The sequence below is a fragment of the Triticum aestivum genome, chromosome 7B, assembly GCF_018294505.1.
Source record: "Triticum aestivum cultivar Chinese Spring chromosome 7B, IWGSC CS RefSeq v2.1, whole genome shotgun sequence".
NCBI lineage: Eukaryota > Viridiplantae > Streptophyta > Magnoliopsida > Poales > Poaceae > Triticum > Triticum aestivum.
The window spans coordinates 336,643,735-336,668,821 of NC_057813.1; the positions used below are offsets into that span (position 1 = coordinate 336,643,735).

The 25,087-nt window shown below is 46.7% G+C and overlaps 1 pseudogene; it reads left to right on the forward strand.

Moving 5' to 3' along the window:
* Positions 1-20,473: 20,473 nt before the first annotated feature.
* On the forward strand, positions 20,474-22,224 carry LOC123163075 (uncharacterized; annotated as a pseudogene).
* Positions 22,225-25,087: the final 2,863 nt, after the last annotated feature.

Here is a 25,087-nt window from a genome sequence, read left to right on the forward strand (position 1 = left end):
TGACTTGAGTGAAGACCTCCCCGGCGACGGCGCCAGAAATCCTTCTTGCTACGTCTTGAGCTTGCGTTTGTTTTCCTCGAAGAGGAGAGGGTGATGCAGCAAAGTGTAGCATAAGTATTTCCCTCAGTTTTGAGAACCAAGGTATCAATCCGGTAGGAGGCTCCTCAAAAGTCCCACGCACCTACACAAACAAACTGGGAACTCGCAACCAACACAATAAAGGGGTTGTCAATCCCTTCACGGCAACTTGCGAAAGTGAGATCTAATAAAGATAGTATGATAAGATAAATATATTTTTGGTATTTTTGATATAGATGCAAAAAGTAAAGATGCAAATAAAGTAGATGGAAAGCAAATATGATAAGAGATAGACCCGGGGGCCATAGGTTTCACTAGTGGCTTCTCTCAAGATAGCATAAGTATTACGGTGGGTGAACAAATTACTGTCGAGCAATTGATAGAAAAGCGCATTGTTATGAGATTATCTAGGCATGATCATGTATATAGGCATCACGTCCATAACAAGTAGACCGACTCCTGCCTGCATCTACTACTATTACTCCACACATCGACCGCTATCTAGCATGCATCTAGAGTATTAAGTTCATAAGAACATAGCAACGCATTAAGCAAGATGACATGATGTAGAGGGATAAACACATGCAATATGATATAAACCCCATCTTGTTATCCTCGATGGCAACAATACAATACGTGTCTTGCAACCCTTTCTGTCATTGGGTAAGAACACCGCAAGATTGAACCCAAAGCTAAGCACTTCTCCCATGGCAAGAAAGACCAATCTAGTAGGCCAAACCAAACTGATAATTCGAAGAGACTTGCAAAGATAACTCAATCATACATAAAAGAATTCAGAGGAGATTCAAATATTATTCATAGATAAACTTGATCATAACCCCACAATTCATCGGATCTCGACAAACACACCGCAAAAAGAGATTACATCGAATAGATCTCCACAAGAGAGGGGGAGAACATTGTATTGAGATCCAAAAAGAGAGAAGAAGCCATCTAGCTAATAACTATGGACCCGTAGGTCTGTGGTAAACTACTCACAACTCATCGGAGGGGCAAGGATGTTGATGTAGAGGCCCCCGGCAAGGGCTCCAAGATGGGATCTCGCGGGTACAGAAGGTTATGGTGGTGGAAATTGTGTTTCGTGGTGCTCCTGGATGTTTTTGGGGTACGTAGGTATATATAGGAGGAAGAAGTACATCGGTGGCCGCCCGAGGGGCCCACGAGACAGGGGGCGCGCCCTACAGGAGGGGGGCGCCCTCCTATCTCGTGGGGCCCTCGGAGCTTTCTTGACTTGCACTCCAGGCTCTCCGGATCAGATTTGTTCCAAAAATAACGCTCCCGAAGGTTTAATTCCGTTTGGACTCCGTTTGATATTCCTTTTCTTCGAAATACTGAAATAGGCAAAAGAACAGCAATATGGGTTGGGCCTCCGGTTAGTAGGTTAGTCCCGAAAAATGATATAAATGTGTAAAATAAAGTCCATAAACATCCAAAAGGAGTAATATAATAGCATGGAACAATCAAAATTATAGATACGTTGGAGACGTATCATGGGTCATATTACCTCATTGATATACGTGAAGCAAATAAGTCACGTACCTCCAAAGAGGAGAGCAAAGAGCCTTGGAACATTGCACATCTCTGGCCATATTATACTTAAGTTATATCAGTATTTTCCTATCTATACATACCTTTTTATCATGTATATACACACATTATGATCAACGAAATAAAGCCGGCATATCTGGATCCCGGAGTTTGTCATTTCGCCTCAAAAGCTGTGTGTTGGCTCTTTATTCTTTGATCATTGGTTACTTGGAGGCTTCCAACTCATCGAGTTTAGCTATTAACATCCCTTTTAACCCAGCATATGTCATCACATATACTTGGTTATACTTGCCTATTAGCTTGATGCTACTCACAACAAGGTGACCCAGTTGTACGCTTGCCGAGTCAATCACACTGATACGTATTATGGACTGTGTTGACCTTGAACACATCAAAGTTCAAACACCGGCTTATGTCACGTGAGAGCCAGCTTCTAGAAAGCAAGGACAAATCAAAAGAGGCTACAAGGCCTGCTTCCACGGGAAAGCAAATTTCAGACTCGAGCCTCGAAAGCCGGTCTTTATGTCGTGCCTCGAAAGCCGGCTTTTTTACTTTAAGTTGTGTTCTATACTATAATATATGTTATTTATTCTATGTATATAGATCTATTTATTCTTTTGCGGGCACCGGCTTTCATGAAAAATACTGGGTCACGAAAAAACCCGGGTCTCAGCAATTTCCACCTGTGCGCTCTATCAAACAACAACACTTAAGGATTTCTGACCACATAATTTTGCCAGGTTGCACCGCAACCCCGGCCAGTCATAATTTTCAGCATCAAATTCCGGTTTAAATCACAACCACGGCCATGGACTTTTCTTTCATCAAAAGACATCATCCGTTCATACGACAAGTTACTACGTACTCGATGGTACTCGCAGACTATACAGTTTTTAGCAAAAAAAATTACAAAGCCGCAACTGGGCCATTTCATCAAGTTTTTCGCCATAGGCTAAGCCGGCGGAGTTCATGGCTAAGAGCTGGCAGTTGGATCTTCTGGGTTGACGTTTGCCTGCTCTTCATCCACAATAGTTGACACTGGGTTTCCAGTCACTAGCTTGTCATGCTTCTCACTCGCCTTCTCCTCGTCAGCCTCGTTGGTCTAGGGGCTTTCATCCACCCATTGAATCGAAGATAAGGCTTCAAAAATCATATCTCCCATAATCAGTTTTGAAGAACTGGCTTCTGAAGCGAAGGCTTGCTTATGGGGCGGGATAAGTTCAACAGGTTGTGGCTATAGCATGCTCTTACATTTGTCGGCTTTCGTATAGCCGACTTGGGCCTTTGTTAAGTCCAAGTTGTCTGCTATTTTTGTGGCTGCCGGTCGGGTTTCCTTCACCCAACGCAGATAATCTTCTTGCAAAAATATCGACTCATCCGTGTTAAGCTATGGGAACCCATCGGCCAGGAGAGTCGGATCCATTTCCGGATGATAAGCTTTAGTCAACGTCAAAGCACTCATTACCCTTTTTCTACAAGCCACCCTTTTCAATTTCCTAGTCCATTCTGGAACAGTCGAGAATTCATTGGTCATGTCCATGATGTGATGAGGAGGGGCCTTGGTATTCTTCACCTCCATAATGCAACGTGCTTCGCCTACACAAAGTTGTTCCAAAAACTTGTAGACGGCTTGAAGCTTCACCAGAGGGAGTCCCATCACATTATGATTTCTGTGGCCTGTTAACACACAATATAAGCATCAATAACCAGGATTTATTAGGCGAGTTGATAACAGGAAGTATGTTCACTTACAAAGATGCCTATGCACATTGGGGTAATATGGCCTTTCAGAGTCTGCAACTCCTGAGCCACCAGCTCGAGTTTTGACTCGGCCTCCTCTGCGCGCTTAAGCAAAGTAGCCTTCTCTTCTTCAAAGGTAGTCTTTGTTTTCTCCAACATGTCTGTGCATGCCATAAGAGATTTTTGGAAGTCTAAAGACAAGCCTTTTGCTTCCTCTCGAAGTTTCTTCTCTTAGCTCACTTCTTTTTTCAAGCCACCAATCTATGACTCGGCTTGGTTCAGCATATCCTGCATACATATTGACAAGTTACACAGATTATTGAAAGTCCCAAGTTACCGCAAGTGCATGGCCTGCCACTTGGGGACTATAGTGCTACTTGTGAACTGCGTTGGGATTTCCTCGAAGAGGAGAGAATGATGCAGTATAGTAGAGATCAGTATTTCCCTCAGTTAAGAACCAAGGTTATCAATCCAGTAGGAGGACCACGCAAAACCTCATGAACAACACCTACACATAAAAGAACAAATACTTGCACCCAACGCAAACAAGGGGTTGTCAATCTCTTGGCGGTTAATTGCAAGGATCAAATCTCGTAGTGATAGATAGGTAAACAAAAACACAAAATAAAATAACGGTCAATAAATTGCAGTAAGGTATTTTTGGATTTTAATATATGACAAAGATAGACCCGAGGCCCATATTTTTCACTAGAGGCTTCTCTCTTGAACATTGTATACGATGGGTAAACAAATTATTGTTGGGCAATTGATAGCAAAGCGCATAGTTATGATGATATTCAAGGCAACGATCATGTACATGGGAATCACGTGCGAGACCAGTAGACCGACTCCTGCCTGCATCTACTACTATTACTCAACACATCGACCGCTATCTAGCATGCCTCTAGAGTATTACGTTCATAAAGAACGGATTAACGCCTAAGCAAGATGACATGATGTAGACAAAGTAAACCCAATCAATATGCATAAACCCCATCTTTTTATCCTTAATGGCAACAATAGAAATATGTGTCATATCCCTTTCTGTCACTGGGATTGAGCACCACAAGATCGAACCCATCACAAAGCACCTCTCCCATTGCAAGATAAATGAATCTAGTTGGCCAAACCAAACAGATATATCAGAGAGAAATACAAGGCTATAACAATCATGCATAAAATAATTTAGAAAAGACTCAAATATATTCATGACTAATCTGATCATAAACCCACAATTCATCGGATCCCAACATACACACTGCAAAAAAGGATTACATCGAACAGATATCCACGAACATCGAGGAGAACATTGTATTGGAGATCAAAGTGACAGAAGAAGCCATCTAGCTACTAGTTGTGGTAAACTGCTCATGCATCATCAGAAGGGTAGCAAGGTTGATGTAGAGGCCCTCCATGATTGATTCCCCCTCCAGCAGAGTACCGGAAAAGGTCTCCAGATGGGATCTCCGAAGAACAGAAACTTGTCGTGGCAGAAAAAGTATTTTGGGTGGCTCGGTAGTGTATTGGGAATATTTGGGAATTTATAGAGCTGAAATTAGGTCAAGAGGTGACATGAGGTGCCCACAATCCTAGGGGTGCCCCCATGGGGCGCGCCTTGCGGGCTTGTCGCCCCCTTGTGGCTCCGCAGGTCTTCTCCTGAAGCTTCTAGGGTCCCTTCTGGTACAGAAAAATCGTCAAAAACTTTTGTAGCGTTTGGACTGCGTTCAATACTGATTTTCTGAAAAGCCAAAAACAAGCAAAAATTAGCAACTGGCCCTGGGCACTAGGTTAATAGGTTAGTCCCAAAAATTATATATATTTGTATAATAAACATTTAAGATTGATACTATAATAACATAGAACAATCTAAAATTGTAGATGTGTTGGAGGTGTATCATACAACGGATTTTGTTTTTATTCGACAAAGGATAGTGGCACTACTATAAGCCCCGAGTTGCCAATACAGGCGACACGGCGCTCGGGGGGCTACATTGTTCAAATATATGCTACAATAAGTGTGAAGTCACATGTCGCTGCAAGCATGCACCACAATACTTGGAGGCTAATGCACTACCATTTTGACTAGTTTCATTGAAAGACCCGGCCAATTACATAATGATGAGCCGGCCCTTGGGGGCTACCATTTGCTCCTGTCAAGGTTCAAAGTTTAAACACAAGCCCCGAATCACTATTAATTAGTAACCCGGCGCTTGGGGGCTACATATGAATACAACTAAGTGTTAACCATATGTCGGGTTAAGGGTATCAACTCAGATTTGATCGGAAGCTCTAAATTAAGTAAGTCTCAAGCAAATCATTACTTTCTTCACTATGACTAGGAGGCTACATATGTGTATGCATAAGAAAGGGGGCAAAAAAGTATACCTCATATTTTCTCTTGAGGGTGTTCACATGGTGGATTCAATCTGTCAGCTTTCAGACAACCGGGTTAGAAAATTCTGATGAAGGGAATTCACGTCCAAGTCTTCGAAAGATGGAAATGAATGGCGTTTTTCCTTTATCTTCACCTGGCGACTCATCTTTGGCTATGATCTTAGCCAAGGCTGTCTAGGTTTCAGGAGTTGGGTCATGGCATTCACCAGTAACTGTCTTGGCCACTGGCTCGTCAGCAGCTAGGTTATTCTTTGGATCTTCTTCTTTTTCCTCCACAACAGGAGGGGAGGCACAAACAAAAAGTCATCCTGAACTTCTGGATTTATCCTGGTGAGCCGGCCTGTCTTGACCAGTTGTGTCATCCTGGATCTCCAGGTTGTCCATTACAACACCATGAGAAGGGATTTCCTCCTCAGTCTCCACTATGGCAGCAGAAGACCCGCCAGCTTTGTTCTTCATAAAAGCTTTGGCTCTGTGTTAACAAAAATATGAGAATTAATGAAGAAGGAAAGATGATGAGAAGTAAACAAAACTTTTTGAAGTTACCCATGGTTGATGTTGAAAGTCGGCACTTGACTAGTGCTGGACCCATCAGACGATGGAGAGGTCGTATGGTAATCCGGTTCAGAGTGACTTGATGGAATTTTAATTTTGACCTGCCTACAGGCAGGATGGTGTAGGGTTAAGAGGATCTTGGAACTGTGCACGATGTGGACAAGGCTAATATGGCAGGCCATCCGACAACTCGCCAGAACTGGTCCGGGTCTTCCTCTTCAAGCTGGCCTCGTGCTGCGTTTTCTTCAAAGATAAGTTATTATCTAAGTCAGTTGTTGGGTGCGAAAATGGTACCTTACTGATCGCATTTCAGGTTCTTCTTTGACCAACGGATTCCAAGTCGGCAGAAGATGGGTTTACCTGTGCCTCGCCGGCTCGGCTACTCCCCGTGTGTTCCTGAGAGGTGTTAGCATCAACGAGTTCATTAAAAAGATGACTAAGAGAGTCAAGTTCTTCTACCTCATTTCTTCCGCCTCTTCCTCTGCAAGTTTTCCATCCATAGGAGGAGTTGGGACCTGTGCAAAAGACAAGCTGACATATTAACTAAGGCGAAAGAGCAAAGTTGTAGAAGTAATAGAAATAGAAGATTAAAATGGTGACTCATCACAGGTGCAGGGTTACCAGCATAAAAAGGGGGAACACCCGCAATGGCAATTTTTTTCTCGTGTCTCATTGAGAAGCTTCTTAATTGCCTTCATGAAATCGTTGGCAGGCAATTCAAATTTACTGAAGCGCAAATCGTCAGTTGGCTCACCCGTGTACTGGTGCATAAGCCGGTTTCTGAGACTAAGCGGCTGGATCCTCCAGCTCATCCAGCAGCAGGTCAAGTCGACCCCAGAGAGCCCATGTGCTATTAAATCATCAATATTCTTGGAATAGAGGAGTTTATGTGCTTCCCTCTACTTCAGCAGAAGCTTAAGCATCAAACTGCTTTGAAGAATCAAGTTGGTCTGGTATGTAACCCGGCAGTTGAGATTGCTGATTTGGCGACGTGTCTTTGCAATAAAACTAGGTTTTGTGCCATCCCTTAGGATGACTCGCAAGTCCTATCTCAGGGAAAGCCGAGTTCCTCCTTCGCTGGATTGTGACTCCTCTTAGTTCCAGACATGGCCCTGCCTTGCGCTCTGTCTGGCGGTTGTAGTAGAAGAATTCTTGAAATAGGCTGATAGATGGCTCGATCTAGAGATACACTTCGCAAAATACTTGGAAGTTACTCAAATTAAGCACCGAGTTGGAATCGAGATCATGTGGCCTGATGCCAAAAAAAGTGAAGGACACCACGGAAGAATTTGGAACCCAGAGGGCAAAAACCTTTGTCCAGGTGATCAGCAAAAATGATAATTTCATTGGACTTGGAGCAGGCCGGGTCTCTTCCTCTGGAGCCCTCCATTCAGTTTGGTTTTGAGCCGGCAATAGACCAGAATTAACCAAGTCATTAAGTGCAAGTTGCGACATGTTTGACTTGGTCCAATTGACGGCCTTTGCTACCTTAGGAGCCATGGTTACAGTGTGCCATAAAACTCAACTACAAGATGAGAAAACAAATTATGAGTCGTTGATACGTCTCCAATGTATTTATAATTTTTGATTGTTCCATTCTATTATAGTATCTATCTTTGATGTTTTATATGCAATTACATATCATTTTTTAGGACTAACCTATTAACTTAGTGTCAAGTGCCAGTTGCTATTTTTTGCCTATTTTTTGTTTTCCAAGAAATTAGTACCAAACAAAGTCCAAGTGCCACGAAACTTTTTAATGATTTTTTTATGGACAAGAGAGACCCTAGAAGCTTCGGGAGGAGACCAGACGAGAAACGAGGAGACGGGAAGGCACTTGGGCGCGTCCAGGGGGTAGGCACACCCAACTACCTTGTGGGCCCATCGTGGCTCCGTCTGACCTAATTCCACCTTTATATATTCTCTAAAATTTGGAAACCAACAGAGAGCCACCCAAATACTTTTTTCGCCACCTCGAGTTTCTGTCTTCGGAGATCCCATCTGAAGACCTTTTTCGGTACTATGCCAAAGGGGAATCGGTCACGGAGGGCCTCTACATCAACTTTGCTCCCTTCCAATGATGTGTGAGTAGTTTACCACAGACCTACGGGTAAATAGGGTACCCATGTTTGAACTGTGCATCGTGGCAACTTGTCCTCTTCAGTAACCTTACGACTCAACTTTATTTGAGAAGAAACAATAGCCACTGAGATTAACTCAAGGCACAACTTTATTTTATTGATAAAAGCAAAATAAATATGAATTTAAGCATGAACGTAACTTAGCTGTTAGTGATGCGACATAAGCTCATAGATCGTCGAGGCTGTCTACAGTGAGTCAGAGATGTCTGTGGTGGCATTGATTATGGTTGTGCCGAACCTAGAGTCGACGTGTCCGGGGTCGACAGCAGGGGCAGATTTAGGGGCTGTTTGGTTTCTGACTAACTTTGCCAAAGGTTGCCACACCTAAAGTTAGGCAAGTTTGACTAACTTAGATGAGTGTTTGGTTCAAGCCGCACCTTAGGCAAGCCATACTTGGACCCCATATGGCATACACACAAAAAATATGGCATGATTCCTTTAAGGTTGCCAACTTGTGGCTCTCATTTTGATGAACTGACCTTAGGTGAGCTTGACAAAAATATGTGGCAAAGTATGACAATGTTAGACCTAAAACCAAACAGCCCCTTAATAAAGCCGAAGATGAGGTGGTCCAAGTCCAAATTGCACGCAGCGACGACGAGGTCGACCGAGTCCTCCTGACCGGACAACCAGCTCATCGGTTTGGCCCATGTGCGTGCTCTATTATACGTACACTCACGTACAAGCTGACTGCCCTTTGCTTTTGTTCAATTGATTGATGTACGTACTTGGCATTTTTTTGGAAAAGTATTCTTTTTGACCGACTGGTTTCCCAGGAAAATCAGCCGCGCGCTGCGTGCTTCACGCGTCCCGTGGGACCGACCCACCACCTTTAGGTCCGAGGCTCCGAGCCACTCGTTCCTTTCTTTCATCTCTTTGCAGTCCGAGGCTCCGAGCCACTCGTTCCTTTCTTTCATCTCCCCTGTCTTCTACCTCTTCTACCTTTGACGCAGTCTTCCATCCCCAATTCTCATTCTCTCGTCTCACTCTGTAGCAGCAGCAAGGCCGGCGACCACCAGAGCTTCCACCGTCTGCGCTACTACCACCGGCTTCTGCAGGGACACACCATCGCCACCGCTGCCGTTGCAAAGACCACGACGCTGTACCCCTACAGATCTCGTCGGCGGCAGGCGCTGCAACGTAGCGTCGCTTGTGGTGGTGACCGCGGGGGCTGCAACCTGCAATTCTCACCGGCGGCGGCAGATGCTGCAACACATCGTCCCTCAACACCCACCGCTACAACTGCAGTAGCCCGCCGACGGCAGGCGCTACAAAGCAACGAGCGCGTTGCTGCCATGGAGCTGCAACGGAGCTTCGACGGGTGTCGTCGGTGCTGCGTTGAAGCTTTCGACAGTGCTACAATGAAACAATGGCGGCGCAATGCAGCACGCGCGTCACGGCGCCGGTGATGATATGCAACACTTGTCGAAGCTTGACGGCGTTGCTATGCACCACTCGCCGGTGCTATCAGTGCTGCTATGCAGCAGCATGCCCACCGTTGCAGAGGCTGCCGGTGCTGCGGTGGAGGCACTAGTGTCGCCGGAGCAGCGGTGCTGCTGCACTGCATCAACGGTGGGGCGGCGCTGCAAAGTCTCATGGTGTCTCCGACGATGCAGGCCGATGGCCGGCGTCGCTGCTGCAGAGAGTTGGCGCAGTGTTTCATCGCTGGGCTTTTTCCTTGGCGTAGATGCGAGAAAGGGGGAAGAGAGAAGCGTCCCACATCGTTTGGATCGAACGACTACGCGAGCTTGAATCAGACGGCTCCGCAGGCGGTTGATCTTTCCGAAAGATCAACCGGATGATGCGTACCAGCCGCCTTTTTTTATAGCAGTTGTGCTGGTCATCTCAAATTGGTCCGAAGAAGTTAGGACTTCATGTGGAGTAGCAATTAATTTTTTTTCAAGCACACGCAAGAGCATTGCGCGCTTTTCCATTTAAGAAGGGAGAAAGGACATTTACAGAGTAATTACACGCGCTGAATGCGCAGTCCACAGTTCTAGCGAATTACAAGCTACGTAATGTCTCGCACCAGCCCACCTAATTTCGCTTGATCCACAATTGAAACTCGCTTTGGATATTGCTAGCTACCACATGCGGCATGAGGGCGATCTTGTCGAAAACCCTCCTGTTACGCTCAAGCCAGAGGAAACGGAACACAAGACAAACCATGGTGTTAACCTTGCGACGGCTTCGACTAGGAACTGCATTGCTTAGCGCCGGCCACCACTCCCTGATAGTGTCGGTTGGGGTTGGAATTCTTCTATGTAGACGACATAAGAGTAAGATGTTGTACCAGACTTCCCTGGCAAAGGAGCAACCAAGCAAAATGTGATTCAGGTTCTCCTCCTCTTGTGCGCAAAGCACGCAACAGTCCGGGTGCTCGAGCTGCCGTCTTGCAAGGCGATCTGCAGTCCACAGCCGATCATGGAGGGCCAGCCAGACAAAAATCTTTATTTCCAAAGGTGCCCATGAAGTCCACAGCTCTGCAGCGCCAGGAAGAAACTCCCGGCCAAGGAAGAAGAGATGATAAGCGCTACTTGCTGAATATGATCCATCAGGTGTTTGCCTCCACCTGAAAGAATCTGGCTTCTCCGACAAGTTCTGCCAGTGATACAAGGCCAGATTTTTAGGACGTCCGCAATGGCATGTATGTCAAGGTTCCCACGTAGATCAGTCATCCACGCCCCATTTGGCAGACTATCGGCAACAGATCGTTGCATGGCAACAGGCCGAACAAACTTAAACAGAGACGGGGCAAGTTGCTGAACACTAGCACCGTTCAGCTAGGGATCTGTCCAAAATCTGATGTTGTTGCCATTCCCAAGCAAGCAATGCAATCCAGCACTGAAGATGCTGTCAACCTCAGCAGGTAGATTAATGTCAAGGCCATGCCAAGGCTTCTCGTCTGCAACCTTCTCGAACCAGCGCCACTTGAGAAGAAGGGCCTGATTCAGTAACCGTAGGTTGTGGATCCCGAGTCCACCATACACTTTAGGCGAGCAAACCAGGTTCCAGTTGATTAGGCAGTTCCCACCTTTGGCCTCATTATGTCCACACCAGAAAAAACCACGTCTGATCTTATCAATGCAAGAGATAAACCACGCCGGCAGATCGAGCACTAGCATTAAGTAGATGGAAGCTGCAGTTAGAGTTGAGTTGATTAGGACAAGTCTCCCGGCCCGACGGAGATAGCGAGCTTTCCAGGTGGGTAAGTAGTCCGCAGTTCTGTCAATGAGAGGTTGGAGAGCAGACTTGGGCAGTCGAGTAACGGACAGCGGCAACCCCAGATAGGTTAGAGGGAATTCCTTGATGGAACAGTCAAGAATGGCAGTCACTTGAGGGATGTCGTCCTTCCTGCAACGGATCAACAAGATGGAGCTTTTTGCCATGTTGCAAGACAATCCAGAGGCGTGCCCAAAAGCAGTCAGAAATTGCACGGTTGTCTCTGCTTCAACCTCATCAGGCCGAATGAGCAAAACTGCATCGTCAGCGTAGACCGATAAGCGGTGATTGATGCCCCAGTGGCTCAGAGGCATGAAAAAGATTACTTTGCTCCCCTTTACGAAACAGGGCAGTCAACGTGTCCATGACGATCATGAATAGAAGAGGAGACACCAGATCACCTTGCCGGAGCCCGCAAGCATGCCAGAAATCCTTGCCAGGGCTACCGTTGATCAGGACACTTGAGCCGGACGTAGACAGAAGGCAAGCCAGGCGAGCAATCCACTTTGGCCCAAAACCATGATGCTTGAGCAGCTTTAACAAGAAAGCCCAGTTAACAGAATCAAAGGCCTTGGCAATGTCAATCTTCATCATGATTGTAGGAACTTGCCGCCGGTGTAGAGTCTTGATCGATTGTTGCACCAATAGGAAATTGTCCACAATGGAGCGGCCTGCGATGAACGCACTTTGATTGGAGTGCACAAGCAGCGGCATGAGCGGAGTAATCCGGATTGACATGATTTTTGAGACAATTTTCCCAATGCTATGAACCAAACTAATTGGCCTGAAGTCCCTGATGTCCACTGCCCCTGGCTTTTTTGGCAGTAATGTGATGTAAGCCTCATTTAAGCGAGCAATGCCACGGCCATCACCAGAGCTGAACGTGCGGATAACTTTGCAAACCACCTCTTTGATTGTTGGCCAGCATGACTGATAGAAACGCAAGGAGAAGCCGTCCGGCCACGGAGCTTTGTCAGGAGGCAGGGAGCTGATAGCATTCCAGATATCGCTTTCAGAGAAGTCGCATTCCAGGTGCGCGGTGTCCACATGGGGGAGGTTCAGGTGCTGAAGATTTAAGCAGTGCTGGCGATGCCCCGGAGTACCAATTAACTTTCCAAAATGAGCCGCGGCAAGGTCGTCCATAGCTTGCTGAGTTGTGGCCTCCACTCCTTCCTTCTGCAACTTGAAAATGTGATTCCGTCGACGACGCGCACTAGCATAAGACTAAAAGAAACCCGTATTTGCATCGCCTTCTTTGAGCCACAAAAGACGGGACTGCTGCCTGGCGATGGTACATTGAAGGGAAGCCAGTCCCAGTATCCTCTTCTTGAGTTGACGACGTAACCAGAACTCTGCATCGGTAAGCGGCCGCTGATCCATAGCAACGTCCATAAGGCGAATGACCTCGTGCGCCATTTGGATTTGCTCCTTGATGTTGCCTATGGAACGTTGACTCCACGCTGACAGGGATTTAGCGGTAGCTTTCAGCCTATAGAACAGATCCAGGAAGGGATCCGATGCAGGCGTAGTGGAAAACCAGCCCGCAGCGACAGCCTCCTGGAACCCAGAAATCTTTGGCCAGTAGGACTGAAAATGGAACCTTCCCTTCCTCTGAAAGTTTACGTTGGTTGCCATCAGCAACGGGCAATGATCAGAGAGCGATGTGGATAGAGCCTGAAGAAGGTGATTCTGATGGGCGAAATCCCATTCCACATATGCAAACCATCGGTCAATTCTTTCAAGAGTAGGAGCCCTCCTCTCGTTGCTCCATGTGTACCGACGCCCTACCAGATCAGATTCCTTGAGCTGTAGGTCATTAAGCAGCCGCCTAAATCTCCCCAACATGCGATGATTGATCAGGTCATTACTCTTGTCCGAGGCGTCGACGGTGAGGTTGAAATCGCCTGCTACCGCCCACAAGCCTGGTCTATCCACACGGATATCACGCAACTCTTGAAGAAATTGCACTTTCAGCTCGTCATCTGTTGGCCCGTATACCACAGTGAGATTCCAGCTCGGGGCATCCAACAAGCCAAGCTCCACAGTTACTGAGAATGTGTCAACTCTAGATGAAGAGACGCTGACCAAAGAGGACTGCCAGGCAACAATGATGCCACCAGTCGTGTTGACGGCAGGCAGCGCAATGAAGGAGTCGTACCTCACACCGAGAACCCTTGAGATGGCGAACCTGTCCACTGCAGCCAATTTAGACTCAACGAAGCAAACAACAGAGGTGTTGGCATCCTCCACAATGGAGCGAATAACAGCGACACGACTTGGGTTATTTAACCCACGGACGTTCCACACGAGCACATTATGATTGCAACAATTCATCGACATTAGAAAGGCCCACACCCACTATCAAGAGACCGCACCCTCAGTACGCCAACACAGTCGGCGCCGCCGGCGCAAACGGCTCCAGAGCAAACAGTTTGGTTAGCGCATCAATGCTAGATGGGGGCAGCGGGTCTTTGAACAGATCAGCATATCTGGCCAAGCAGTCCACAGATGGCTCGTCATCCAAGTGGCAGAAGCCCAATCTGGCCATGAGAACACGTTGCGCGCGTTGCACATAAGAAGATGGCAGTCCCCTGGTAACTTTGGCAATTCTTGCACTTCGACGCAGCTGATCTTCCGGGATGTGGATGCGCGCACGCTTTCCACGCTGGACAGTGGGAAGAGGAAGGAGAGGATCTTCAATGTGAGCCCTAATCTGCTTGATTACTTTGGCCAACTATTGATTCCCATTCAACGGAACAGGCGTCTGTGGGGAGCGAACAGGCCGGGTATGCGCCCTTGGCGAGCGAAGAGAGCGGCCAGCAGAGGAAAGATCAACCGAAAAAAGCGAAGCCGGAGAACCAAATTGTTCCACAGGAGACGGCGAGGCGTCAGGAGTAACCAAGGCAAAACGATCCTAGTTAGTTGGTAGCGGCGACGTGGGAGATCCATCCACAGTGCTGCATGGCTCACGACCGTTGGCTCCACTGGAATGCTGGCACGCGTCAGCAGCATGCAGAGTGCAAGCACTCAGTCCCACCGAGCCTGACCCTGCCTGGGAAGGTAGGGCCGGCAGAAGGCTGGCAGCAACCAGAGGGGGAGCGCCGGCCGCGGCAATTGGTGGGCAGGAATCCCGAGGCACCGGTCCACAAATGGCGCCAACGACAGAATCCTGGTCTGCGTGGTCCCTCTGCGGCATGGAGACAGACGCAAGAGACTGGGCCGACCGTAGCTGCTCTGGAGAATTCTGCACACCAATTGGGAACTCGCTGGTGGGATCCGAGGTGGACCCCTGCTCCGACCCGACCAGCCTGATCCGCTCTGCCAACCCGACTGTGCTGCAGAAGGAATCCATAGGGGCCACTGATTGGCCACCGATTGAGCCCACCCGCTGCTATCTGTCTGGGGTGGAGCCCACCCAACTGTCACCCATAGTGGATGACACACATCCGTCCAAAGCAGGTTGGACCCCACCGACAACCAAAGTTTGAATCTCACCGATGACCAGGGCATCAGCCTCACCGCCGGCGACCGCCCGCCGCCGCCCAAAACCACCACCATTAATCAATTCTTGATCTCCGTGTTGGCCATGTACTAGTACTAGGGCGCTTCAGGCTAGTCATAGTGGGGAGTAACTTAGACTAGTAACATGCATATGTTACTAGTCTATGTTACTACCTCCATAGTGGATAGTGTCATAGATATGGTAACATAGAAGGCTTCATTTATTACTTTGTAGACTCATTTTATATTGAAAACCGCTATGTGATGGTAACATATTATGTTACTTCATTTGCATCTTTCCTCATTAATTACTTGCCACATCATATTTTTTGCCTATGTGGCATGCAAGTTACTACCTATGTTACTCCCACTATGAGCAGCCTCATACATTAGTAGCTGCCGTCGGTGGACATGTCCATTGAACAAAAGAGTAAAAAAACTGATGTTGGAATGCTTTAGCATCGGATCCCTCCCTTAAATAATCCTTGATCTCTGTCTTGAATAACCCGAGGACAAATGTTCTAGCACTTCATTGTCCATACTTTACAATATCTCCATTGGATTTCACTGCAACGGGGGTGGCCATGAGGAGCAAGGAACCGGATCCTCTAACATTACGAAGGAAAGTTAGAGAAGCTATAATATCCTAACTTTCCTTCTTTCTATCCATATGATTATGGCTAAAATGATTTAAACCAATTTGCAAATTGATGATCTACCGTGTACATTTACAGTAATTACATACAAACAAATTGATGGGGAAATAAAATTAATTTTAAATTATTTATATCTACAATAAATACCAATAGTAAACAACCTACTAACTACATACTAACAGTCCCTAACTTTCTTTCTTCATTTTACACTAGGCAAACACTGTAGCACCGTGACTTTCCTTCATAATGTTAGAGGATCCGGTTCCGAGGTGCAGTAGCAGACCTATGGACTCGATCCCGTGAGATCGGCTCTGTACTAATTTGAGTCCATGTAGGACAGCCACTGCGATGATGCTCCCCATGCGTGCTGCGTTTACATCTTTTTTCTATTGTGGGCTTGTGAATTTGCAGGCGCTGAGTACTTATGTTGGGTCAATGTTTTCTTCTCGTCTGGCCTCCTCCTGCCTGTGCATCAGACGAACAGGGCCAGTAGGCACATGTTTCGGCAATGGCACTGTGACGTCTTCGCCTAGTCCAACAGGTACGCACCGCTCCAACTGATCGCCAGGAAGATCGTACTTCGGGGGGCCTGAGTAGATAAATGAGTCAATTACACTGTTGATGTCACAACTTGTCTTGAATGTGCACTTTGGTGCTACAAGTTGTGAGATACGTCAAAGTGGTGAAAAAACTTGGCTCCATCGTTCGCATACGGTGCTTTTCTCAGTTTCGTACGAATCAAGCGCTGACTAAGCAAGACAGCGTGGCGCGGGTCCCATTGGCAGTGACTAGAGGCCGTGGGCTGATGCGTTTGCTATGATTTTCTTAGAACCCCCCTCAGATTTCACGTTTTTGACAAATAAGCCCTCGGGGTTGGTTGTACACAGCTGGCCTTTCCTTTCTGCGTTATTGGCTTGCCTGTTCGACTCCCTCGCCTCGAGCTTTCCTCCCGTCTCTCTCCTATCGATCGTTTGAAGGCGGCGGCGGCGGCGATCTGTAGGACGCGTTGATCGGCGGCGTTGACGACGATGGAACCCCGCCGGCGAGCTCCCGGCGAGGCAGCCCCTATATACAGTGAGCACAGCCCCAACTTTCCCCCTCTATAGCCCCTGTTTTTTTGTAGGGTTTCCATCGGTTGGTTCGCCGACGACGAATGTTGAGTTTTATGTTGATTTCGTCCGCGGATGCTTTTTAGATGGCGTGACATTAAAATCCCCCCTCGCATTCATCCGTGGTGTCATTTGTCTCTATGGTTTAGCATGTGTTTAGAAGGCCCCTTCTTTTTTGCATGAACAAATGGGATATCAGTTAAAATCTGAGTGCTTCAGTCAAGTCAGTATATGTGCGCACAACCCTATATTGTATTTGCCAATCTGTACTTAACTGAATTTTTGGACACTGCTTTAACTGAATTTTTCGATACTGTTTTAACTGAATATTTGAACAGGTTAACTGAATTTTTCGACATTGCTTTAACTGAATTTTTCGACATTGCTTTAACTGAATTTTTCGACACTGCTTTAACTGTACTTAACTGAATTTTTCGACACTGCTATAAATGAATTTTTCGACACTGCTTTAACTGAATTTTTCGGCACTGTTTTAACTGAATATTTGAGCAGGTTAACTGTAAATAACATGTGCATTTTTAATTGAATACTTGACAGGGCTTGTTGTCTGCTCTGTTAATTGAAAACTAGATATTTGCATTGCCTTGTTGAACAGAATTATAATTGTAATGGACTGTTCTTTGTCATCTGAATATGTTTATGCAATGTAGGTGATTTTTTGACAGTGAACCTGCAGTAGATTCTGAGACTGATGAGGAATTTTTTGACAGTGACTATGATGTAGAGGATGGGGATGATGATTTATTTGAAGATCATGTAGACAAAGAATTGGATGATCACAGAGAAAGAGTTACAACATGTGACTATGAAACAGAGCTAGCAGAGGATGCTCTAGATGACCCTCACATTTTGCTATCCAAAGAAGAGAGGGACAAATTGAAGTACCATTTCAAAGGTTTCAATCCAGATACAGATCTGAATGCTCCTGTATTTAAGTTAGGAATGGTGTTTGGTAGTGTGCAGGAGGTCAGACATGCTATAACTTCTTATAGCATAAGAAACAGAGTTGCAATAAAAAAGACAAGAAACACAAGCACTACAGTTGAAGCAATATGCAGTAATGCTTGCCCATGGTACATGAAAGCAGTGAAGGACAGCAGGAAAAACAGCTTCATTATAAAGAAGTATTGTGATGAGCACACTTGCCCTAAGTCATGGAACCTTAAAGGTCTAACTGCTCCATTTTTAACCAAAAAATTCAGAGATGAGTTCAGGGACAATGAGAAGATGTCTTTGAAGAAATTTGAGGAGAAGGTTCAGCAAGAGTACAATCCACACATGGAGTGCCACATACAGTGCACCCACACATGGATCCTACTCAAACACCAGGGTCAATGGTGTTTCTCATGCAACAAATGGTAATGATTTTTTTCTACAAAACATTAAATTTTGATTTCACCATGCAAAACTCTATCTGAAAATTGCTGCCTTGTTTCATACTTAGGAGAGGATAGCATATGTGCCAGTTATGGATCATGGACCTCTTCCAGAATCAGCTTTTGTTACAAATGCTAGAGATAGCATACCCCCTCCCAGGGTTGCCACATCAATGGCAACAGGCAGGGTTAGAAGAAGAGGGGTGACAGAAGACATTCCTGAAGATGTCCCTGAAGCAAGCTACCAGGCAGCTGAAAATGCAAGAGGGAGAAAGAGGAGAGCAATTGGAAGAGGCAGGGGAAATGTCACAGGAGCAGGCAGAGCACCTGGGAGAGGAAATGGGAGAGGGATTGGGATAGCTAGTGGGAGAGGGACTTGGAGTGGTCGTGCCAGAAGGACCGGGAGAGGTCATACAGGAGGTAGGACAGGACCAGGAGCTGGGTTGTGGAACATCATGTTTCCACCAGATGAAGCTAGATCATATGTGCGAGCCGAGGAGGTCCCAGTGACACAAAATGCACCACAAGAGGAGTGGCTTGATGATTTCCAGACCTTATAGAGCAATCTGCATATCAAATTAGTTCATGAATGAACTGGAAAAAAATGCAATCAAGTTTATGTATGAACTTTTGTTCTTTGGATTGTTAGAACTGAATTAGCCCTTTGCTTAAGTTGAAACATGTCAGGAGCTGAACATATCTTTTGGTAGGATGCTCAAATGAATATGACGCTATCCTCTCTAAATTAGTTCATGTATGACTTCTCTGAAGATGATATGATGCTATCCTCAGCACTATGAATATTGAGAAGATGATATGATGCTATCCTGTGCTCTATGATTTCTGTGAAACTATTTTCTTTTCTGAAATTTTACCTCATTTCATATAGAAATGCTTCATGTGGAGTTTTTGATATGATGCTATATTCTGCTCTATAATTTCTGTGAAACTGATGTGCAAATTCTATTTAGAACAATTTTAACAGTATGAGAAATAAAATTAAAAAAATGGTGGTTCTGGGACTCGAACCAAGAATCTGTAGGTGGTACTGTTTTGTCTGTAGCCAATGGGCTACTGTGCAAGTTCTGATCAACTTTGAAAGCTCTTTTCTCTTAAAACAACAATTTTGTTGTTTGTCTGTCAGTTATAAGGAAAGGCCACCTGTGTACAGCCAACCCGGGGGCTTATTTGTCAAAAACGTGAAATCTGAGGGGGTTTATGAGAAAACTCATGCCAAACGCATCAGCCCACGACCTCTGGTCACTGCCAATGGGACCCGCGCCACGCTGTCTTGCTTAGTCAGCGCTTGATTAGTACGAAACTGAGAAAAGCACCGTATGCGAATGATGGAGCCAAGTTTTTCCACCACTTTGACGTATCTCACAACTTGTAGCACCAAAGTGCACATTCAGGACAAGTTGTGACACCAGCAGTGCAATTGACTCTAGATAAATCTGGTAGTTTCGCTGGGTGGACGAAGCTCTTTGATAATACGCAATAAAAAATATTAACTTCACGTGATCAGAAGTAGTACTACTTGAGTTGATGCACTTCAGTGGATCAGCTTCGGCCATTGTGCGATGAGATGGAACACACCATTAGCTCAGAGCATGCTTGGATCCATGGGACTATTTTTAGTCTGACTAAAACTAGTCTCTTTTAGAGGCTAAAGTTCCAATCACCCCTAACTAAATAGAGGCTAGAACTAGTCTTGAGACTAGAAATTTTTAGTCAGGGGAACCCTACTAAAATATGCATTAGCCCTCTCTCTCCTCATTTAATTTCTCTCTTTAACACAGCCGGTTCCCCTCCTTTTCGTTCGTCTCCCCTCGAGCGCTCCTCCCCCCTCCCTGTTCTGTTCGTGGAGGAAGAAAGCAGGGCACCCGCAGGATGCGCCGGCGGCCGCCTCCACCTCCGCTGATCGCCGCCGGCTCGACCTACCGCCGCGCCTCCGTCTCCACCTACCGCCGTGCATCCGCCTCCGCCTACTGCATTAAGGTGAGACTGAAGGCCAAGATCCATCTGCCATGGACGGCGCCCGTTCGATTTCTTTATTTTTGTGCTTGTTTTTTCATTAATCGGATGAGAGTCTTGTCTCAGATCAATCCGCCATGGACGGCGCCCCGTTTGATTTCTTGTCTCAATCGAAATCCTCTGGTGCTGTGGCGGAGGCCATGGACGGCAAAGGGTGGGGCCTGACGCCGCCTCGTCTCCGGGGTGATACTTCCGGTGGCCGCGTTCTGAGGGCCGCGAACGTCGCTGCACCGCGAATGGACCTGGGGATCCTTGACCTCAATGCCGACTGCGGCGCCGCCTCGTACCCCGACATGACCATGTACACGCATATCCTTCAACGGGACAGCGGCTCCGGTCAAGGTTTCCCCCCACAGAGGGCAAGATCAGATGGCTTGCCGCTGCGAGGTCGTCCACCTCGCCAAGGTCTGTCCGTAGCGAGGGCACCAGGTGCTCGCGGCAAGGCCGTCGTGGTGCCGGGGGGAGGTGATGCTGCTGCCATGCGAGTTGCTGCACGTCGTGGGGGTTCAAATGGCGCGGGCAGCAGCAGGCAGCCGTAGGTAGGGCCGATTCCGGTGGATGATGATGACGGCATCGAAGAAGACGAAGATGAAGATGAGAACACGCTGAACTAGCATAGGAAGGTATACAATTTTCTTTGAAATTCTGCTCACACATTTTCTTTGAAACATAGTGATTTAGGCTGTTTACTTATGCATATTTCTCTTAGAGGCCAAAAAGCAAGGCTAATTGGACCGACGAAAATACGTACATTTTGTGTGAGTTAGCTTGTGAGGAGATAGAGGATGGCAATTTTACTGCTAAAGTTTGGACCAGTCAGGGTTACAAAAATATGAAGGAGAAATATTATCAAAAGACAAAATTGTGGCATCCAGGGAGGGAAGTGAAGAACAAAATCCAGAACCTGAAGGGTGTGTACAATGATTGGGTATGGTTGCAGCAACAAACCGGATGCGGCCGCGGCAAACATGGAGAAGTTACGGCAACTACAGCTTGGTGGGAGAGGGAGATCAAGGTACGACAACTAACGCTTTTTCAATGACAAGTACATGAGCAATGAAGACATATGCTAATGTTGTACAAATACTATTTTGCAGAGTAGACCAAATCTCAAGAAATTTAGAAAGGGTAACCCTGAGTACATTGGATTGTTGCATGAGATGTTTCATGAGGTAGCTGTGGACGGTACTTCTGCTTACGTACCTGGGACATCAGATGATACAGAGGCAAACGACAACGATGATGATGAGGATGGCAGCCCAATGAGTACCAGTACCCGCAAGAGGGGTGCCAGCTCAGTTGATTTTAGGAGTACAACAAGTAGTCCTTTAAAGAAAATCAAAATGAACATGGAGAATGGCAAAACTAAGGGTCCATTTTTGAGGACTTTGAAGGAGATCACCACCAGAATGGACGAGGAAGCTGAGACATCAAGCACTATATTGCAGGCAATTGTCGACCAAGGCAAAGAAAAGGCAAAGAGAACTGAGGAGCGTAAGGTAGCAGTAGCTACATGTCAGCAACTTGCCATTGAGTGTGGGGCAGCAGAGGAGTCAATTGAGTACTTTGTAGCCTGTGACTTATTCAAGGACAAACACAATAGGTTTGTCTTCGAGAACATGAAGACCCCTGAAGCTAGGCTCATATGGTTGAAGAGATGGTGCAAAGCAAAGAAGATGTATGACGAAGATGAGTCTTAGCTAGGTTGTCATGTATCCAGTGTCTCCTATTGTGTCATGTTTCCTATGATGAGTTAGGCTAATGTGGACCCTTTATCTGTTGAATTGCTATGTGGACCCTTTATGTTTTGAATTGCTATGTGGACCCTTCATGTTTTGAATTGCTATGTGCACCTAATTACTATGTGTTGAGCATAATTCATATGTTGCAGGATGACTCTAGTGATGGTGATAGTATTGATGAGTCCAGCGAAGAGGAGAGTATTGATGAGGACTCTAGTGATGATGAAGAGGAAGATGCAAGGAGAAATAGAGTGCTAGCCCTACTCCAGTTGAGGCGGAAAAGGCTCAACAATATAGGTATGATCGTCCAAATGTTTGGTTCATATTACATTGAGCGTTTCCTGGATAAGGGGGAAAGGAGGATTTTAAAAGCTAAAGAGTCCGGCTATGAATGGGTAGCAAGAACTCTGGGACACAGAACAGACTGCTATAAAATGTTTAGGATGTATCCACCTGTGTTTCATAAACTACATAATTTGCTAGTGGATTCTTATGGGTTGAAGTCTACTAAGAAGATGTCATCAGTTGAGGCTCTAGCTATGTTTTTATGGATGGTGGGAGATGGCCAGTCCATTAGGCAGAGTGAGAATCGTTTTGTAAGGTCCATAGAGACAGTTGTTAGGAAGTTTAACACAGTATTGCATTGTGTGGTTAAGCTTGCGGCTGACATAATTAAGCCACGAGATCCTGAATTCAGAGTTGTGCATGAGAGGTTAAGAAATGCTTAGTGGCATCCATGGTTCAATGACAGCATTGGGGCAATAGATGGGACTCATGTGCAAGTTGTGGTGCCACCTACCAAGATTCCGCAGTACTTAAACAGACATGGCTACTGTAGTCAGAATGTTATGGTTGTATGTGATTTCGACATGAGATTCACTTTCGTTCTTGCCGGGTGGCCTGGATCGGTTCATGATATGAGGCCCTTCAAGGATGCCCTTAGCCGGTTTAGTCACAAGTTTCCTCATCCACCTCCAGGTACCATACTTCACATTCAGTACATGATTGATTTGTGTATACATTAACATTGAATTTGACTGAAATGCATTGCCATCATTAGCAAAATTTTATCTTGTTGACTCGGGCTACCCCAACAAGGCGGATTATCTTGCACCATATAGGGGATAGAAGTACCATTTTCAAGAGTTCCATCAAGGCACCATGCCGAGAGGTAAAAAAGAGCACTTCAACTACACTCATTCTAGACTACGCAATGTCATTGAGCGTTTTTTTTGGAGTCTTGAAAAATAAGTGGAGGATACTTTTTAAAATACAAAGTTATCCTCTGCACAAGCAAACAAAAATTATTGTTGCATGTATGACGTTGCACAATTTTATCCGCGAAAGTCAGTTGGAGGATAAAGAATTCGACAGGTGTGATAGAGATGAGAATTATCAACCTCTGCTTGAGGAAACAAGGAGGAGGCGTCGTAACAGGAGGGATCTAGAAATGGAGCAAGATTCGGTCGACATGAATCAATTGAGAGATAGAATTGCCGATGGTTTGTTCCAGGGCCATTGAGATCAGTGTCATGTTATTTATTTTCTTGTATATGGACAATACTAATTTCCTTATGTATGGACAATTTTACTTTACTTGTATGGACAATTTTTATTTTCTTGTGTATAGACAAATTTTATTTCATTGCATGGACTGTATGGACATTTTTTTCTTGAGAACAACAGAGGCGGGAGATAGCAGTAGGGGCGGGAGAGGAGTTGGCGGGAGCCAAACTACCGTGGGGAAGGAGTTGGTGGGAGGGACATGTAGGATTAGGGGAGAAGGAGCATAATAAATGCTCATTAAGTTGATTTTAGTCTCTTTAGCATTTGGATCCAAGTATGGGTGAGACTAGCAAGTTTTAGTCCCACTACTTTTAGTCATGGGACTAAAACGTATCCAAGCACCCTCTCGGTCTGCAGGTGGGACTTGTTGGAATAAGCCACGTCGCGTAGTGTGGTCGGGCTCGTCGGGCGCGTCAGATGCGCGCGGGACGGGCGTGACGCACTGGTGATGTCGGGCTCGTCGGGCACGTCGGATGCGCGCGGGACGAGCGGGACGCAGTGGAAGTGTGGCGTATGTGTGTGTATGGGGGCGTGTGGCCATGTCAGGTTCGTAGTGTGCGTGTGTGACGTGCGCGTGTGTGCGTGCGTGGTGGTCAGCCGCGTCAAGCTAGCTAGATAGGTGGTTAGTGATGCATTGGAAGCGGCCGCGGTGTGCGCGTCATGAGCGCGTGAGGCCGGGCATGCAGGACGTGCATGCAGCACAGCGCGAGGCGTGGAGGTTGGGTCTTGTGGAGGAACGGCATGGCCCCATGCACGAGCGGCCGGGTCGGCGGGTGAGCGCGTGCGCGGGTAGTTCGCTGAGTGCGTTGTGTGAGCTAGCTAGACTATAACTTGGCTATGTATCCCGTATGAGAGTTGGTGCTCTGGAATAGTGTAACGGGGCCGTGTGCGGCCGGGTGAAATCCAGTGTATTCTTCTCCGTTTTCTTTTGTGCTCCTCCTTCTACCTCCATCCATCCGTGTGAGAGAGTGGTTCCAACAATTGGTATACAGAGCTTCGGTTCGGGCGATCACCGGCGACCATGGCGCTCGTCCCACACGGCGGCGGCGCGGGCGGATCGGCGACGATCGCGATGCCGGTGTTGACCGCGGACAACTACACGGTCTGGGCCACCAAGGCGCAGGCGATCCTCGACGTCCACACCGTATGGGAGGCGGTGGCGCCGGGCGACGCGGCGGTGAACGCGCGGAAGGACAAGATGGCGCGCGCGTTGCTTCTCGGGGCGTTGCAGGAGGATGTGCTACTGCAGGTGTCGACGAAGCTCACCGCCAGGGAGGTATGGGACTCCCTGAAGGTGAGGTCCGTTGGCGCCGATTGGGTTCGTGCGGCGAGGCTGGCGACGCTGCGTGGCGTATTTGACCGCTTGAAGATGGCGGACGGCGA